The sequence below is a fragment of the Salarias fasciatus genome, unplaced genomic scaffold (genome assembly GCF_902148845.1).
Source record: "Salarias fasciatus unplaced genomic scaffold, fSalaFa1.1, whole genome shotgun sequence".
Classification (NCBI taxonomy): Eukaryota; Metazoa; Chordata; class Actinopteri; order Blenniiformes; family Blenniidae; genus Salarias; species Salarias fasciatus.
The window spans coordinates 22165-43336 of record NW_021941325.1 but is presented as its reverse complement, the minus strand read 5'-3'; the positions used below and the strand labels follow the sequence as shown (position 1 = coordinate 43336).

At 41.8% G+C, this 21172-nt stretch overlaps 1 pseudogene; it reads left to right on the top strand.

Annotated features, from left to right (window-relative positions):
• Positions 1–5995: 5995 nt before the first annotated feature.
• On the top strand, positions 5996–16954 carry LOC115384838 (prominin-1-A-like; annotated as a pseudogene).
• The last annotated feature ends 4218 nt before the right edge of the window (positions 16955–21172 follow it).

The following is a 21172-nucleotide window of genomic DNA, read 5'->3' as shown; positions in this document are numbered from 1 at the left end:
ACATCAAATTTCTTTCTGTTAGTTTCTGTATTGTGATTGGTTTGTATGCTGAAGGTTGGCCAGCTGTGCTGATTAGCAACAGATGAAATATTTCACAACAACACACAATTTTAAACAAATTTACATGTGTACATGTCGTATATTTTCAAATCAAAGACCTGTTGATTGTTGCTAAAGCAAAGAATAATGAGTGACTATTACCGTACATAAAGCACATATTGTGATCTTTATGTTACACAGGGTAGCAGTTGTTCCTCTGATGAAGTTCATCATGCTTGCAGTAATTTACTAGCATATCCGCATGTGGATTGACAGATTATATGTGTCACACAAATAACCACAAAGTTATATTTAACATTTAGTTGTTTTTTCACCTCTGCGATATTTTAATGAAGTAACTATTTGTTTTGGGCAATTATTTTCACTTTCTTGACATCTTTGTACAAACTAACAATGAAAACATTTGTAATTTACCGTAAGTAGTCGGAATAGCTTTTATCGAAACACAAGTAAGCGAGCATGAAGTTGACACTGTACAGCTTAGATATACACAATATTATGATCAAGTAAATATTAGATCAACTTCTTTATTTTTTTTGATGTAGTGTCTAAATTCTTACCACTACTACTACTATTATCACTTAAAATAAAACACAAACATTTATGTAAGACAGCCTGATTGAAGAACCAGTGTTAATGTCAAAAGCGTAAAAATATAGTTTAATGATTTCAGGAGATTGTCAAAACCTGTGTAACACCTCTTACTTGATTGGATGTAATTTGTGTGTCCGGTTTCCATTTGAGCTGTTGGCTCATTCTCTCTTTTATTGACTCACTGTAAAGCCAGGTTTCACAGTGCAGAAGCGTTTTGGGTTTGTTCACTGAGTGAGGAGGTTGGTGTCTTATCCTTCTGATCACACAGGCTGGATTAGAGGATTAGCATCCACAGAGCTAATGCTAACACTGGGCTGCATGCCACAGCTACAGATGGCATTGTCTCTCTCAACACACACCACACACACACACACACACACACACACACACACACACACACACACACACACACACACATGCACAGGCCCAAACCATGCAGAGAGGAAACTGGGTCATGGTCCTGGTGTTTGTCTCCCTTCCGTTTAATTACTGTGATTGGAAACTGTTTATGTGGAAGAAAGTGTCTTTAAATTACTGCATCTCTGTCAAGATGAACTCCATTTCGGCTTTCATATTTAGTGACAATAAAAACTCCATATCCACCATATCCAGACCCTTCACACGCAGGCCCAGCCTTGCTTATGTTTCCGTATTATTAAAGAAAAAATATAAATTTTCTTGTTCTTGTTTTCTTTGCATGTTTTCACCAGTGAATTTATAGTTTGAAGATTACTTACCGTATATATTGTATAAATTTGGGGAATAACTAATTTAGGAGATTGATTGACTGATCATTAATGCTAATGCTAATGCTAATGCTAATCATTGTTAACGGATCAGCTGGAAATCCTGCCTCTAGAGTATATAAGATGTTTCCTAACACATCAAAGTGAATGTTTTAGGATTTTCTGCCATTGTTAATCAAATTTAAGTTACTCCTGGTTTTAAGATATCAGCTTACACTACTCTTTTGTTTTTGTTTTTTGTTTTTTTTTGACACTGTTTCAGACATTTTTCCATTGGCTATTTAAAGATATGACTTACTCCCTTGAATTATAAATGTCTGGTGTAAAAGCCTGAAAATACACTTAATCCTCTTAGGAGTTTTGCTGGAGCTCATGGTGGGCTGTGAACTTTCTTAGCTCCCCCACCCATAAAACACTGCTCTGATACGTGTGTGTAAGGCAAAGTAACCGCATCATGCACTTTTAAGCTTGTTTTGAGTAACTAGAGTGCTACATAGCTGTTGCTTTGGGAAATCGACACTTACGTCACAACACAAACACCCCTCAAGCTGGCAGACATCTCGTTTTCCATGAGAAAACTGCACTAAACTTGTGAATTGAGCAGCCACTGCTTAATGGTATGGGCGACTAAATCACTAAGATGAGCCCAGACATAATATTTAAATCGGTTGTACTTAAAACAAAGAGCGTCCCTGCGATGGTTGGCTGGACAGTGGGGTGTCCCTCTGCAGTCCACAGTTTGTGTCAGAATCAAGACGCTGCATGCTAAGTTCTCAGAGTGTCCCGCTAAACTAAACTGGATGAAAAAAGGATGGAAACAAAAAGGTGTGAAATGCAAAATTTTACAGGACTTTCATCTTTTGTTGAGCTTTTTCTATAGTTTAGATACAGTCGTATTGACTTATGCACCTCTTCATCGTTCAACCTTAAACAGTATAAATGACAGAAGCTGAGCTCTCTGGTCATAAACAGGATACGGTGAGTTGGTGTACACTGCTGCGTTTTCAGCTTTATGGATCAAAACAGTGATTAACAATGATTCAAGGATGAAACATGTGGATTGATTATCGAATTGCAAATCCCTACCTGAAAACTAGAGCAGCCATGGTGGAAGAGTTGCATAAGGCCATGTCCACACCTCCCAGTAATCCTCTCTGAGCAGGTCAGCGTGGAGGATTCTGCTCACCTGCCTCTAATTACATGTACAGTTAATTGAGCCCAGACTTTATATCACATTTATTAGTGAGCAACAGTGTTGACTGTTTTTGTGATTTGATTTGTCTCTGGTTCTTTTTTTTTTTCACCAATTCAGATCACATTTTAATGAAAGTGAAATACTAATTAGTCCAGGCTGGCATTTCTTCAAAAGCTGACAATAATAGAAAATGTTCAGTAGCCTCACTGAGATATTAGTCTATCAAAGTGCTTCTTCACTGTAGATACCAAAAACAAGAAACTTCCACTTTTTTTTTCCTCAGAAAGCCTGCTTGTGAGAATGAAGGCCTCAGCTCACACGGACGTCTGAGTCCAGTTTGGAGGAGTGGTCTCTCAGTTCTTTTTAAAGCTTGCTTCTGCAGGTTGTTTATCCTCCATCTTCCTTTCATTTGCAGTAGTTACCTCTTATACTGGGTCACTGAACTAAGCTGTCTAAGCTTAACTGGCCTCCGTGGATAATGCTAACTAAGTACCTGAGCAACAACAGGTGGTATTGACACAACCCAAATGTTCTCAAACTGCATCTGTAAAGTTAACAGGAAAGGACGCACCCGACGCTCTGGATTCCACCACACACACTTTTATTCTTGATTTTACTCAATGTAGGAGTCAGAAAACAGACAGTCGCCTCCTGCAGCGAGAGGAGGACGGCGTTGAGAGGATTACCCATATGGTTGTAAAAGACACCCCAAACCACTGTTCCTTTTACTCCCTACACTGGATCAAATGCACATTTTCAGAAGTATCGAAGTTTCTTTAATGTTTTTAATGTATTCAGCGTAGATGATGGAGGTGAAATTATGAGGTGAATCATTATTTGATTATCGTGATTAAATTGATTTTTCTCCTAACTTTTTTTTCTCTCTAATTGTTAACCAATTTCACAACATTCGCCAACTGAAAGAAGCCATTGTAGATTTTGGACAATTTAATAAGGGAATTTATTATTACTAAACATTAATGAGTCAGTGTTCATGCGGATTGGAGTAAAAGAGACCATAAACATGAGCTTAGTAAACACTTGGTTGCAGAACCCATGTGATTATTCAAATCCAACCAAACATTATGAAACAGACGGTCAGCAGCAAATCTGATCAGCGTCCGTCTCACCTTTGTCCACTTTGTCACCTCACCTGAGGGTCAGCAGGTGGGCAAGCAGAAGGCAGAACCAGACAGTGTGTGTCCGCCTGTGACAGCTGTGTCAGCGTTTGCATGCTAAACTGGGCTCCATCTGGTCAGTGTGTGCAGCGAAGCCCCTGCCAGTACCGATTACTCTGTGACTTGATTCAGTGTCAATGAAGAGTTGGCATTTATTTACTGTGCAAGGTGTTCATGTTTCTCTGGGTTGACCCTTAGAAGAGCTCAACCTCATGAAGAACAAAAACCCACAGGTGAATGTTTACTCGCTGTGTAAATGTCAGTCAAGCAGTGAAGATGTTGAAATAAAGTTTCTGTGTGCAGATATTGAAGCCTTAATTATGAACTATTTATCAGTAATATGCTGCATATTCAACACTATACACAGTCTAAATGTATCATGCATGTGTGCGTGTGAGTGCTGATGGGTTTACATTGAAGTGTCTCCGCTGTGCGGAGGAATCTGTGTTTACCTGCTGAGTAACAGTGGGGGTGAGTCACTGTGCAGGTAGGCTTAGCGTTGGCTGACCTATATACAGTAAAGACCGACAGCCGGACGGGAATGAAGTGGCCATCAGGACACTACGACACTCGAAGTAGGGCTGCATGATTAGCAGGACAACATGCAGCATGTTGAGTAATGCCATAATGATACGATACATGGTAAATTAGCAAAATGCTGTGCAGCCTTAAGTGCGCCACCAAAATACTGGCGTCATTCGCGCGAGGAAATAAGGTCTGGATGGTCTCCATCTACAAAGATGGGAAACATAATTTTAGTATGTGCTGTCCATAGAGCATTTCCTTTGAGTATCCGATTTATCACCCACACCCAGCTGAAAGCCCTCCATCAGTACATGTGGTACAATCAGTGATTATTGTTTGTGTAAATAGGAACAGTAACGCAGTGTCTTGATCAGCTGTGTGTGGGAAACGTTCACTCCATCTGAGGTTTTGAATTCACTCACTCACAGAGCTTAAACCACAGTGCACATCTCAAACCTTTTACTGAAAATTAGCTTAATAAAGAACAAGTATTTATGCTTTGCTGTAGTATAAAAAATATGTTTATAAGGCATCTGTACTTTTCTTGAGTGTTTATTTTCCTGACAGTGTTTTAACTTTTACTCCCTACATTTGGACACAGATATTTGTGATTTCTCCTCTTCACATTCTTGGTTCATTACTCGGTTAAAAGGATGTGAGAGCGATCAAGTTCGATTGATGAGAATTTAATGCCAGTTTATTGTTTTCTGTTTTAATAGGAAGTTTATATAGTTTTTTTTTTTGTCTGGAACAAGCTGAATCCTGATCTGTGTCATTACTAATATTTATACCAGCAAATGCAATATTTTTATTGTACATGTGTCCCAATGTCTCTTTGCAGCTTTGTGTCATCTTTGAAAGTAAAATGTACAAAGTATTTACTTTGCTTGATCACATCTCAACCTGTTTTCTTACTTTTACCACCTTGGATCAAAAACTAACTCTTCCCATCTCATTTAGGTGTTTTGATTTTTAAAAAATCTGTTTAGCCTATATAAAGACTGCCCTGGCTGAAGGATATTTTATAATTTAATTTCCGTCCGTATGCTGGCAATAAATTTAGTTTTACACAAAGTGTGTGTTTTTCGAAAGAGTTTTTCCCTTACATTATTCCAGCAATGGTGGAAAAAGGTGGAAATGTATCTCCCAACACCCACATTTCATTTTTTCTGCTGCACATCCACTGAAGATTTTTTGTCACTTCAAAATGGATATATTACCACTTAAATAAAATACTTTTTAATATATTTGTGTATATCTGTGTTTGTTGTTTTTCCAGATCTCATTGTTCAGGTCATTCAGCAGAACATGGGTGGAATCAAATAGAGGAATGGAGAAAGGTATGTCTCTTCATGCTAGTGACAGTAAACAGCTTTCTCATATGGAGTATTATGATAAATGCAGCTAGAAATGCTGGTTTGAGAATGTCACTGTATTTTAGTGTGAGATATTTTAAACACACCAAGCTTGATTGTATTAATTGGGGCACATTGCTTCTTTATTGAAGACACAGTGTGATTGTGTCTAAATGTTCCCTTTAATATAAATGTTTTGCTGCAGCTGCACCAATTCCAGCTTTTTAGTGTTGTGATCACACTTGGAGAGCGGAGCGCTGCTTTCCTTCTTAATCTCTTGGCTGTCACACGACCTTCTTTTGTCTGTGTTTGTTTTCCCTCGCTCCGGATCTGAATGCGTGTTTGGCGCCACAGCCAGAAAATGTGGTCCTGTTGCTGCAGGTGAACTCCCGTTAACACACCTCTTTCTCCTGAACGTCATGCAGTGGTGCCGATGAGACTTATGTTTTTTTTTCCATTGTCCCGCAGTGGCTCCACTACGAGGCCGGGTTCCTCGTATGCACGACCTTCGGCATCGTGTTCGTGGTGCTCACTCCCATCATCGCCATGTGCTTCTGTGTGTGCCGCTGCTGCGAGAACTGCGGAGGGGAGATGCATCAGAGGCAGAGGAAGAACGCCGACTGCCACCCGGTTTCTACACCGCCTCACTCATCGCCACCTCCATCTTCATCATGTGAGTCATGGAGCGTTTCTCATGATTTTTAATTGCTTCATCTTTCAGCTTGGATTCTGCACTATGTTGAAAAAATGAATGCTAGTAATTTATAGGAGTGACGTACTTGTGCAAAGGTTTTGTGTGTTGGCCAATACGGACACCCTGCAGATGTTCTGTGAAGTACTCATGTTTTCAGTTTAGAAAAAGATATTAAAATTCATTAAATGTCTGGACAGGTCAAACAAAGAGAGATAAATAATACAATGCACTCGATCACATCTGCTGGGAGTCCTAGTCAAAAGTGAACCTCAAGCTCAGATTTTACAACTGTGAGAGGAAGCTGTAAAACCTGAAGGCACACAGGCACAGGGAGAACATTAAAACTCCACACAGAAAGACCCTGAACTCAAACTGAAGATATGGTTGCTATGTCAGGACAGCGCTAACCCTGCTTGTTGCCAATTTCTATGAATTGACGAAAGAAAAACATTAGATCAAAGTGTGCCTTCAGCAGTAAAGTCTTCTCTGTACAGCCAAACACCTTTCAGAACTGCTCACAGATCAGCTGTGGATGTGTACTGGCTCAGATCCTTCTCTCCCTTCATGTATTCCCAGACAGATGTTGTTGTAGAGATCAGGCCTACAGCTGTAATTTGTCTGTTTTGCCCTTAAAACTACTATTGCAGCATTTGTGTTTCAGGCACATAAAGTTTTACATAACTTCAATACGCATGCATGAATGTATAGATCTGACTTTTTCAGCTGAAGCACAGACTCATTTCGCCTCCATTCTGTTCAGCAGGAGACAGATTCACAGAAATACGATCCACTTGGGACAGTGTGGTGATACTGATATCACTTGGCTGACTGTGAGAGGTCTTTCCGTCTGAATGAGTCCTTTCACATCACAGACATGCACGTTCACGCTCATACATGCAGACATTCAGTACTTTGGGGACATTTGGGGAAGTATACAGTTGTCTCACTTTCATGGATTCACTGTCTGCACTTTTGTTTAAGGACTGTAGCGGAGCCAGAGTGGGGGCAAGGGGGCGGTCGCCCCAGGGCCCACAAGGTCATAGGGCCCCGTTTCATGTGATGTGTTCACATTTACTCATAGATAAATGATTATAATAAAATGTGCAGTGTGTGCGAGAAGGTATACGCATATGATCGTGGGCTCCAATTTGGCAATTCTTACATTACGACTGTCCATGAATGCATCAGAGCTGTAAGCCAGCGCTGATTGGCTGTGCGGCATGAACGAGTTTTTTCTTTTGCGTTTGATCTGAACTCTTTGGAGGGAAGTTAAACAGTATGCTAAACACTATGCTAGCCGCTAGCGGTACTACCCAAAACCTAACATAGGAGCCACTGGTGAGCCAGTGAAACCTTCAAAAATATTATCTTTATCAGAATGCTGTGGTCTTAAACACCTGGTTATTTGAATGTGCCTTGTGTTGCTCTCAACTATAAGAGACCGCCGAGTCTATTTTTTTTCTAATATACGTGAATTCCAAAAGATATAGATAGCTGTGTCTATATCTATCTGAATAGATTGTGTAATTTTAGACCAGCTGTGTTCATTTTATATTTAAGCTGTATCAAAGATGGTACAGATTTAGCCCGTGACTTTTTATCTGAACTTTCAGCACCATGGACAGCGACGCTCTGAGATTGACACCTTTGTGTGTGTGCGTATGTGTATTTGTTCTTCAGAACACGTTTGTGAACTGGTTTGGGACTTTATTCTGCTTTCTGAAGCATATAGGTTTGCTTGGCTCAATAAAAGTGAGCGTTAGTGTGTTGTTTGATGGTAGCATGAGGTATTGTTTGAATGGTAAAATTACTATCATAAGGGCCCGTCGAGAATGCTCCGCCCCCTCTGTACTGAGACCCACGCTCCGCCTCTGTTTCAGGACATTTATTTGGTTAAAGAGCTTAATTAAGTGGCGGAGTTACTTCTCACAGCTCCCCTCTTCAGTTGTGCTTTAGTTCTCCATCACCATGTCTCTTCATTAAATGTACTAACACCTGGCTCCTAGATATAGGTGACTCTATCAACAGTTGCATTTAAAACCAGCCCATCATGAGTCTGTCTCCTGTAGCGGTGCTGCCCTCTGCTGGTGAACTTTGTCACTGCGCCTCCGCTCATCCTGAATGTGTTCATTTCAGTTTGGGAGTTCTCATCGCCTACGCAGCGAATCACAACATGAGCACCCAGATCAAGAGCACTCGACGGCTCATTAACACCAACATGAGAGACCTCAAGACCTTCGCTAACAACACGCCAGCGGTACGCCATCAAGCACACCCAGGAACACACACAAGACTCATAACTTGAATATAATGTTACTGTGTCTTTTCTCTTGCAGCAAATTGATTACCTGACAGCCCAGTACACCACTGCAAAGAACAAAGTCCTGTCAGACCTCGACAGTAAGCTGAATACAGCACGCTGACAGTCTAATGCTCCTGCTGTCAGAAAACCGCCTGAGCTTTCTCTGCCTCCTGACAGATATCGGACCTTTGTTGGGCGGCAGGATTCACAGTCAGCTGGAGAAAGAGGTGGTTCCTTCACTGGACTCTGCTCTGCGTATGGCAGGAGGTAATACGATTTTTTTTTTTTTTGTGTGTGTTTTTTATGAACTGTGGTTGAACTTACACAGCTGAGATATAGCACCACAAAGTCATCTAAATGTCCATGTGCTCAAACAATCGGTTTTGTTTCCTGCATCAAAACAACAATGCAAAGATAAATTTTGTTACATTGCAAAGTACTGGTCTTGTTCCTTTAGGTTTTTTTGTACTAGTAATCTGACAACTTCAAAACATATCAAACAAAAGCGACTGCTCCATAAAGAGAGAAAATAATACAGATGTAGCTTTACACTCTGCTGTAAATGAAATACTGCATAAGCAGGCTTTGTTTTCAACGTGATGAAGTTGATCAGGGTGACACAGACGCATTGCTCCAAATCTTATTGAGAATTCTGTGTGGAGATACAGTTGCTCTCTTCACGAGAAAAACCCTCACAATGATTCACTTCTGTTCCTCCGTCATAACTCCCACATTTCCTTTTTTCTAAAGCGAAAATTGAGAGTGCCATCAAAGGTAAACAGAGCTGATCAGGACCCAGTGGTGCCCGTGTCTTTGTGTTAGAAACTGGCTATGACTCACACTTCTGTTGTGGTTCCCCCTTGTGGCTCGTGTCCCTGCTAACTGATCAATCAATGTGATTTGTAAAGTATTGTGTTTACAGTGGTTGTGTCTATGTAAATGACTGACCTTCGCCGCTGATTCGTTGTCTGTAGCCATGCGGGAGACCAAAGAGGCTCTGGAGAACGTCAGCTCCTCGCTGGAGGTGCTTCAGGACGGGATGGGGAAGCTCCAGGCCAGTCTGTCCGTTGAACGCTCCTCTCTGTCCAACACGCTGTCGGACCCCGCCTGCACCAACGGAGCCGTGTCCCACACCTGCAATGCCATCCGCCCACGTTGTCCCAGCTGGGAATCAACGCCGACTTCTCCAACGTAATGAGACACTCTGCATTGTGTGTGTTTTTTTCTATTGTGAGAAAAAGTTTGAATTATTCTTCACTTTTCCGTATTTGTGTTTATCAGCTCCCAGATGTCAGCCATGCTTTGACCAATGTGAACACAGTCCTGAAAACAGACCTCAGCAACATCGTACAGAAGGTGTGTGTCTCCAGCTCACTGCAGTCCGTCTCTCACTATTATCTTTTACTGAACCCATCCTCTTTACTCATTTTCTCTCTTTGTTAAATCACCAGGGATACTCGTCCTTTAATGACACGCCTCGACTGGTTAAAGATCAAACTAAAAACATTGTCACAGGTACACATATGTGTGTTCTTACCTGTGTGTGTATATGCGTATGTGTGTGTGTGTAGTCTAGCCACAGTTGAACTGTGTTTTTTGTAAAAGAGAATAAAATGAGTCTGACGATAGAATCTCTCTCCTCTTACCTTCGCATGATGAAACCTCAGCTCTGCCTCGTAAGTCCCGTTTTCTCCCTCGTCTGTTTCTCTAGACTCCCTTTCCTCTTCTCTCTACGTCTCGTCACCTCCTGTCTCCCGTGTTAACACCGACTGCTCACTCTTTTGTGTTTGTGCGCTCTGGTTTGTAACTCTCTCCATGTATCTGTGTGTAGGAGTGAAAGGCATGCTGGATAAGATCGGCACTGAGATCAACGGCTTCGCCAAGATGTTCCCAGTAGAAGCCTCGCTGGCCAATTTCACTATTTTCCTCAGTGAGCGACAGAAGAGTATAGAGGCGTTTTATCCACAGATGGACCAGATGGATTTCTACAGGTTAATTATTCAAATAATTATTACATAATTATTTTACATAGTTTTCAGAATTGCTCACAGTTGAGTGTGTGTGCTGCAGGTGGATCGGCTGTGTGGCGGTGCTCTGCATGGTGGTCCTGGTCCTGGCTTTCAACATCCTGGGCCTGCTGTGTGGAACTGTGGCTACGACAAGCAGGCCACACCCACGACCCGAGGCTGCCTGTCAAACACCGGAGGAAACCTGCTGATGGCGTAGGTTGCCTCCATTATACCACAACCTTGACAGTGAAGGAGTTTATACATACTAATCATGGCGGTACATGTTACCTTGATGGCTATAGTTTAACTAAACAAACATATAAAGCCTATTTGATTACTTATCTTCATCAATCTTCCATCATTTCCAGCTCCAGTTTACAATGAGCAGGTGAAATCTTACCTCTATAGGCTTTCTTCAGCTTAAACTACAGTTATCTTGGTGGGATGTTTGGTCACTGAGTCTCACTCAGTTTAAAACGTGGTGAAAATGGCATCATGTTCTAAAGCAGGCTAAAGCAAAATAGACGTGTTTATGTAATATTTGTCTTCCTCTCTGTTCACCTCTTCCTTTTCAGGGGCGTCGGCTTCACGTTTATTTTTGCCTGGGTGCTGATGGCCATCGTCACCACCATGTTTGTTGTCGGTGGCAATGTGGAGAAGCTGGTGTGTGAGCCTCTGGCTAATCGGCAGCTATTCAAGGTGCTGAACACAAACTCTTTTCCTTCCCGATTTATTTTGTTTTCACTCTTCCCTGTGCTGTTCTGAGCTGGTCGGACTCTATCTGAGCTTTAGCATTGCGTAAGAGGCCACACTGCCACTCTGTGCTCATGAAAAAACGTGTGTTTGTGTGTGTGTGCAGATCATAGACACCCCATTCCTGGTCCACCCGGAGAAAAAGAACTTCCTACCCGGGATGCTTTTCCAGAATCCAAATATTGACCTGACTTTGGGCAGCATGTACAGGTAACAGCTTAAACACATGTAAAATCAACATACTTTTAGATTTTTTGGGTCCTTGCCTGATTATATGTTCTTTGCTTGGCAGAGAATGCTATGACAACAACGGCCTGTATCACGCTCTGCAGCTGGAGACCATGTTCAACATCAACTCCTTCCTCAACAGGACTGTAGTGAGTGTCACTGCGCCGCTCGTCCTATCGCTGGTGGGATAACGCCGATGGCAGCCAGCCGCTTAACCTTTCTGTGCATGTTTCACAACAGTACAACAGAGATCTGGCCAAAGTGTTTGAAAGCGTGCAGGTGGACCTGCAGGACATCACGCTGCTGGAGCAGGCCGGCAGAGACAACCTCATTAACTTCGCCAACTCTGGAATCGGGCACATAGACTTCGAGGCTTACCTTGCCGAGGTAATCTGTGAGCAGGTTGCAGGTTTCAGGTTGTAGGTTTGCATGTCTTTCTGCTTGTGATTGTCATTAGTTATCATTAAGGTGACACTTAAAAAGTAAAAGTGAGGTAATGTTGTTTTTTAATGATTGAACTGAGGTACCGGTATTATTTGAGATCTATCCGCCTAATCGTTTGTTTTTTTTTTTTCGTTTTTTTTTTTTCTTTCTTTGCTTTGTGAGGGATTATCCACTGAAAACCCAAACATGAAACACATTCTAAAACTCTGTTAACCTGTCCTTGTGTTTGTATTTGTTTTGTTTAGGTGAACAAAGGAGTCACTCTAGTGGATCTGCTCTCCTTCTGCAATGACCTGGAGGCTCAGGCCGACCAGCTGGTGGGTAGCTTCTACCCACATGCGTCATGCTGCCACACTCACTTTATTGTTACACGGTTGAAGTATCTTTGCGTTCAGCTGCGAGTTTCCTGATCACCTTCATCTCCTTCTAAGCATAAAACCAGTGATAAACCATTAAGGCTGTGAGAACGTAAAGGGTTCTCTTTAGAGCCAGTGTTTAGCTGGATTATTTTAAGCTCCTGTGCAGGAACGTGACTCGCTTTCTCCCAACACACATATAAAGGGCTCATTGTAAGGTAACAAAAACAATGAAATGATGCAGCATATTCATTTCAGTAAAGCCCCATAAACCAAACAAACTTGGCTTTTCACATGTGAAAATATAAAAGCAGTTTGATTTGCGTTTTGTTTTCAAATGATAAAAATTTGCAACAGCTGTTTCAGGCATTAGTAATCTCATTTAAAACCTGCTAAAAAAGTAACACTGTAGGTTGCCACACAGTGAACTACTTGCTAAAATGATCTGACTATATGCAACCGTTTATCAAGGAAAAAAAGATATGATTCTGATTCCCTAAAGTGGTAATCTGATTACAAGGAGGTGCATTTTTTTTGTCTGACAGGACTTCACCTTTCCATTCATCAGATAAATTAGAGCATTCCTTATTCCTGCAGCCTTATTAGAACTCATTCAGTATTAAATGTACGTCCTGAAGGCTGCAGGGACGCCGCATGAACTCATAAAGCCATAGATGCCAGTTATACGGTGGCTGAGTCCCCTGTAAAGACGATGCACTTCATGCACTCTCTCGCCGCCGCGGAACAAGCAGCTCATTCACTCTGAGGGCACACACACACACACACACATTCATGGCACATGCATGGTACAGAAGCTGTGCCATTCAGCCGCATGTGGGACCTGCACAGAGGTATTACTGTGTGAATATATGTGCAAGGAAGGACAGATCTACAGGTCTTTGAGTTCATAATCCTTCCTCATCAACCTCATGATCGTCTCTGTCGAGACCGTTGTCAGGAAATTACGCGATGCTTTGTCTTCTCACTTCATTGTGTCTGATATTTGTTTACAGCCGCGCGGCGCTCTGGAGAACGCACTGAAAGGACACGCCAGCAGTATCAGAAACATCCACAGAGAGCAGGTGGTGCCTCTGGAGCAAGCAATGGTAATTATCCCACAACATAATCATAAACTGGATCCAACTAAACACCGTAGCTCCATAAATATTATTAACATGTGCAAGCAAAGACAGTTTCCTACGTTTACAGGGTGAATTTACACAGCAGCAAAGCTATCCACTGTCATGATGCAGATCACCGTGTTTTGTTTATGTAATCAATTCTGTGCGGATTCATGGCGAGTAATGAAACAGATCACATGCACTGCACTAAAACATGCAGGAGTCCTGGAATTCCTTACAGCAGTCATGATTCCAAAAAAAACAATGATGATGTTTAAAAGTCATATTTCTATGATGGAAATGCGATGAAGTCTACCTAAATAAAATCTAGTACTATGAACAACTATAAGAACATTTGAAAGCCTACATGTAAAGGCCTTAAGTACACATTCAAAGTTCATTTTGATGTTAAAGCGTGTCTGTCTTTGCTTTTCCCTCCTTTTCTTTCATTAAATGTTGACAGAAATACGTCAAAGCGCGGGTAAGATGCTGTCGATGCAGCGTGTTGATGGATTTGTCCTCGTTTGTTGTAGCAGCGTGGTTTCTGTGGTATTCCGGCAGCTGTGGCGTGACGTGATGGACTGTCTGTAAACCAGTAAATACAGAAATGCTCTTGTCTTGTTTGATAATCATTGGTGTTTTTGTGTTTTCACACAGAGTACAATGAACCAGAGCATCAAACAGCTGCAGAAGGCATCCAGCGACCTTCCGGTGAGTGAAACCGTTTAAAACCTACTCAACAAAGTCTTTGCGTTGTTTGAGTGACTCAAGTGGTTCAACTTAAGTTTTTCTTCTTCTCTTTCAGGTCAAGGTCACAAATATCCTGAGTGCCATCGATGCTGCGGAGTACCTCATCACAAACAATGCATCTCATGTGGTGAAGCAGGTACACAGCCGTCAGATACTATTAAAAACAACAGCAGCAGCTTCAACTCTGTGCTTTGTAGAGTGTGAAGGAAGGCGTTCATGAACGCCTGTCTAATCTGCATTTTTTTGCTTCTCACATTTTTAGTCAAAACTAAAAAGTAAATTTGCTCTGTAAAGCCAAACAGTGTTTTTACTTTCATTTTCTGTCAGGCTCTAACAGGTTTTATTGGTTCAGAAGAAACTGCTGCTGATCAGTTTTTCTTTTCCTCCTTGCGGTTTGTAGGAAACAAAGAGCTACGTGCACAACTTGGTTGGCTACTTCAAACAGTACACAGAATGGGTCAAAAACTCTGTAAGTTTTTGTCACAGTATTCCTTTTCTTTGTAGACTGTAGATAATTTAATAACTGTCAGAACAGGAAACACATATAGTGTGTTCACTCAGCGGAGGATTTACAGTGTGGTTCCCCTGCCTGCCCTAATGGGCCGATTCAGTGATTGAACCTAATTCAGCCGAGCTGAACAAGATGTTTATCTCCCAGTGAATTATAGGAGCTTTAAAGATTTCCTGATTAGAAACAGACCTCTTATTTTAGTGGAGAAATCAGGCGATCGGCCAGCAAGTCTCTTCGAGGTTGCGGTTTTTAAATTTGACATCCTCCTGACATTTGCTATGTGTGCGTGCATGTGTGCGTGTGCATGTGTATGTGTTTAACCCTACAGCTAACTGCAGAAGTGGCCCAGTGTAAACCCATCAGCAATATCGTGGACAGCATGGAGATAGTAGCATGCAGCTTCATAATCGACTCAGTGGTAAGACATTATATTCTTACTGCATGCATTCATGCGCGTGCGTGTGTGTGTATGTGTGCGTACGTGCATGTCTGAAAGCGCAGTGATTCATTGCGCAGCTGTATGTACAGTGCATGTACCCTGGACGTATCTGGATGTTTAGCTGGAAACATAAACGGCTCTTTGACGGGTGCGGGGCGCTCTGGGTTTTGGGGCCAGCGGGGACTGGAGTCAATCAGCCACACGTGTGAGAACAGTATGTTCTCAAGTCGCTCGTACACACTGAGATGGGACAGAGTCTGTTTTGAGCGGCAGGGCGGAGAGCTACATATATATATATATATATATATATACTCTTCAGTGTTTACACTCCAGACCCTGAGGAGTTGTCAAGTTTTCTATTTACATATCAGTTATATATCATTCCTGCGAGTCTGTAAAAGTTTAATGTGAGCTCAAACAAACCACAGACTGTGAGCTTTATTAACACATGAATGCTCCAGCCAGGCCTGCAGCTACTGTACTGCGGCTGCATTTTTGTTGAGTGTGTGTATGTGTGCATGCATGCATGTATGTACATACACGTAATACACATGTACATTTGATTGTTCGGCATTCCTTATGTAGGTCTGATACATCTCTTGTGAATCCAGCTCTGTGTGTATGTGAAATGTGTGCAGAGGTTCAACCTACAACGCTGTGGCATCATTTATTAGTTAACCTGTTGAAGTTAAAATACCTGAAACCTGTGGAAGTTGCTGTTTGTGGTTTGCAGAGTCCAGTAATGAGGACTTATGTCATTTACCCACTGATGGAGGAAGTCCAGCGCTCATTTCAGTGTGCTAATTTGAATAATTGCTCCAGTAGCTTCCTGAATGTCTTGAAAAGATCATTTCATCCTAACTTGTCTTCAGCCGGTCAGCTGTGCAGGTCTGCAGAGTGCATGGAGCTCAGGACAAGCTGATCAGTCCAGCACGGGCATGAAACGTGTACAAATGCTATGTACAAAAACTAAGGAACTTTGATTATGTCTTTGTTATCACAATGCTTTTAGGGTAGAACCATAGAGCCACGGAACAAGTTTTAGTTTTTTATATGAATAATAAACAAAAAGTCACAGACTGAAGATGTTTATTGACAGATAAATGCAAATTCACCGAACAATCATCTACTTATTTTATACATGAAAATTTGTTTTACAAAGTTGAGTTACAGGAGTAAATCTAAATATCACTTCAGAAAATGTAATAATTGCTGGTAAATTGTCTTTCAGAACACATTCTGGTTTGGTCTGGGAGCCTGCTGCGTCCTTCTCCTGCCCAGCATCATCTTCTCTCTCAAACTGGCCAAGTACTACAGAAGGATGGACACAGAGGACGTCTTTGAAGAGTAAGTCCAAACACCCGTCCACGGACATCCTGCTAGTTTTCCTCCTGATTTTTCTCAGTCTTCTCTGGTGGAGATGAAGGTTGAATTAATGATTCCTTTTCTCTCCCTCTCTCCGTCATCATTCCCACTCATGGGTTTTCTTTCTCCTGGTGGTGTTTCCACTCTTTGCCTCCAGCTCCTGCTCTTACCCGTGGCTTGTTGCTCTTTGATACCGGCCTGCTGTTCACACGTCTTGTCGCCTTCCTCCACATACGCACTCTGTTTTTGGTACAAGACCCTTCACTTTTGGATCTTTTCCACTCATTTCTCACCTCTTTCCATCTGAAATCACCAGCATGGTCTCTGCTCTCTTCTCATGGATCTTTCACTTGTTCCTCACGAGCGTCCTCCTCTCTGGACTCCTCCCATCATTGTCCTTCTCATCAGTCCTCCTCGCTCTTGTGTTGCAGTATGGCTAATACAGGTAATCACGGTGTACAGGTGTGTGGTACCCACCGAGGCCTCACTGCGCCCAGGTACGAGCCGTGCTCACCTAATTCTGCTGGCATGCGGCGGCGTTAATCTGTGGGGTAGATGGTTTTGGCTCTGCAGGCTGCTCAGAGTTTGGCTCCGGATAGTTCTCCTCAAATGGTGATGGTAAAGGACTGTGTGTGTGTGTGTGTGTGTGTGTGTGTGTGTGTGTGTGTGTGTATTTAGTTCCCCCTATTGTGACACGATGACCCGCTTCCCTCTGGCCTCTGCTCCACCGAGCCCCTACGACTGGTGACCTGCAGCCGTGCTCCTCCCGTCGAGGTATTTCTGACCAACCATCTCTAACCCGCCTCTACAACGACCAGCTAAAGAGGAACCGTCATGTCCTCACCAGGCCGACTTCACACAGAAGTCTCTTTCCTTCTTGTCATCTTCTCTTTCTCACCTTCTTCACCCGGGTCTGGCAGTGCGGCGAGTCAGACATCCACAGATGGTGTTTTCATCTGATCAGACCGCTGATAGGTTTGACCTCCAGAAGACGCCGTAGTCTCAAGAGAGAACACAGTTGTTTGCTTGTCTGTGCTGTGTAAACAACACAAAGCCATGCTGGACGGTGAACCCTGCAATAAATCTGAGGCGTCACGAGATGGAAGAAACATCACGTCCTGTGCTTCTTGAAAAACGCTCAGTCGTTGAATTTGATTCTCCCTCAATTATTTATTAGAGATATTTGATTTGCAGAGGTTTGTCGGTAATTGGTTGTCATTTAATACTTATTTTCTGCATTATAAATGTGTCAATCATCTTGTAATTTGCTGTTTGGATCAATAAAAAGTCTGGAAATAAAGATAGTCTGTGTACAGATTAAAATGTCACTCGCCAAAGATGTTAAAAACTAAATTAGAAGCAGTGATGAGTTTTAGGACAACTAAAGGCTAAAGAACAATTCTATGAATTTGTAGTTAATATTTTTTTATGTTTTTTGAAATTCAGCGGCCACTCATAGTTTCTACTGGTGGAGGTGATTTCTTGACACCGTTTGGTCCGTTCATTTTCCAGCTTCTATGTTTTTGTCTTTTCTAGACAACAAACATGGGACAGATGCAGCACAGACGTCTTTGAAAGATTTCTGGATGCTGGTTAATAACTGTATATCTGAAGACTTATCGTGAACAACTTAGATCTAATGTTGTATTTTTTTTTCTTCCACAGTGGACAAGAAAACTGGAACTGATTCCTTGGTGGTGAGTGTCTGAATGTCCACTCATCTCTTCCTCAGTGGTTTATAATTTGCGGTCAGTCCTGGAGACCACAGAAGGACCATGAGACTCGACTTGCTTAGAGGTTAAGTGGTTTGCATGTCAATTAAAAAAAACCCCACAATTAGACAATTTCTAGAATCTAAACCCATGTGTATTTTTTGGTGAGAGTGAGCGTGTCTGTCGCCTCTGGGAAACCATTTATCCGTCAGAATCCAAAAATTAGTCCAGGCACAGAGGGGCTCTCTTTGACCGGGCGTCTTGTGTTCCCAGGATCGCTCCTCCAACTCAGATCACACAACGCTTCAGAGCTCGGAAAGGGAAGATCATGGAGGATCAGGAATTCTGTGTTGAGAGCGTCGCACCTCTCAGTAATCCCTCAGGACGTTTGACAAAGATGTCAGCCAACTGTAAACATACAAAGTGTTTTCTCTCTCTCTCCTTTAGTGTTTCATGCTAAAAGATCAACTGTCAAAGCACCATCCCTGTGTAGTTAGCTTCTCCTGCAGAGCATAACTTTGTACCTGAACTGTCAGTTTAAACATGGTGACACAAGTGTACATTTTTTTTTTACACTTTCAAAGACTTTTGAAAGTTTTATATATTTTTGTTAATCTTTGTTTTATAACATGTACGTAGTTTTTGTAGCCGTAGCCGTTCTCTCTGTGAATATTTTGAACATAGCTTGGATAATTTTGGCTCGACATCAGCCAGGTAGAGTTTCAGAGAATTTTTAAATACCAACAGACGGTTACTTTAGCTTAGCAGAAAGACAAAGAGCAAATGGAAGTCAAGCAAGATCTAAAGCACGGTGGGTCTTTGACGCAGTTATCATCGATCACACACACTTCTGAACGAGCCGGTCGGCCTGCGCCTGTCTGTGAACCCATGTCTGTGTCTGTCCTCAACAAGTGCGGTCAGGAACATGTATGGCACATTGCTGTGTTCCTGAAGCAGGAAGTGGCTGCATTATTGACCAAATAAAGCCCAGGTCTGAAGTCAGTTGTGCTGTTTTGTCTCGTTTTTTTTTTTAATCCAGGAGAGACCTTGAACTGGTCAGACATGATCACACTGTGTTTGGATTGGAGGAGGAAGTCAGGGGAACTGCAAATAAAAAAAAAAAATCCAGGCAGGGAGAACATGCAAATTCATCAAAGAGAGATGTCCACATGGAATTAAAAAAATTTTTGATGTTGTTCACCACTTTATCTTGAAATCCTCAAAACAATGAATGTCTGGAGTCTTACTCGCCTCTAACCGATAATGATGAAATGTGATGAACACTTGCACAAAAGTGAAACTTGAATAAGCAAACACATTAATTATGTAGCTTGATGAAAAATTTGATAATCCATTTTGTGCACACCATTTATGTGGAAAAGAAATTCTTGGCAGTTCATGATTAGTGATGCAAAGAGAGAGGATGACGACAGGATAGATCACAAATCCTGCTCGTCATTGTTAATCTCCTGAAGCTATGTGTGGATGAATTCCTGTTTCTGTTTTTTGCCATTCAACCATCAATGTATTTAATCTTTTCAGACTTTCTGCACATTCTGTTCCCTTCAAACTGGATAAACAGTTTCCTCTTGTCTTCAGCCTTTGTGCTGAGCTAGACTATCTGCCTCGTCTGTGAGAATTTGATCTTTTCAGAAAACTCTAAGAGGAAAAACGTTTTTTTAATTTAAAATATAGGACTATTCATTCAAACTCTGAATGAGTTGACTGTGTGTCTGAAGACATTGAGACTTCAGTTTGAGATCAGTTCAGTTTAAGATCAATTACATACTTTTCTGTCAGGCTTCTAATTTAAAATATTCTGATTTCCAAAAGCCTCTGAGATGTTGGATCTCCAAAGAACACACAGATGATGGTAAAGATTGTGGTGATGATGCAAATCTGTTAATAAAAACTTCAGTCCACAAGGCTCTGCTTGTTTGATGATTGATGTTGTGAAATTAAACTTCATTAACAAACATATTTACTGCCGAGATGCTCTCAAAGGATTGTGTGTGTGTGTGTGTGTGTGTGTGTGTGTGTACTTTAAATCATTCACACTAACTCGTAAAATATACTTTAATGTTCTTTGAGAGTCTTCAGAAAGAGCGGGGTGAAATTTTGATGACTCACATAAAGCCATGTAAAGCATCGCAGTGCTGCAGCATCGGTGCTCTGCCAACACCACAGCACGTCTGCCACCGCAGAGAACACTCATGTAACATGTGCAGAGCTGAATACACACACACACACAGCAGCTGGAGGTGAGCAGGTTTGCAGGGAGTGATGGTGGGTTGGGGGGAGAGGTGGCGCGATGCTGCAACATCCTATCAGAAGAGGACTGCACTTGAGAAAAACATCTGTTCCAGATAACATAAGTACACACACACACACACACATGCATTTGACATGTTTACTTTCCCGTGTCTCTTTGATTGGGACTTCATTTTCCCAGCAGATTAGCGACTATAGAAATTACCCCTCCTGAATGTGCTGAGGGTATGCACACAGAAGGTCGCACACACTCATCTTCTGCTCTGTCTGCTGGTTCATACGGAATATTTCAGCCACATTCGAGCCAGGGCCTGTTTTTATGATCAGCATTAGAGAATCACTGTGGAGCTCAGTCAGGCCCTTTAAAGACATATGATTGGAGAAACTATCACCCACAAGGAAGACGTCTGTTCTATTAGTGGAGCGTGAAACTATGAAATTTTGGATGGACAAAATTGTTGGTACCCTTCGTTTAATGAAAGAAAAATTCACAGTGGTCAGAGAAACAACTTGAATCTGACAAAAGTGGTAATAAATAAAATTCTATGAAATTCAACCAATGAA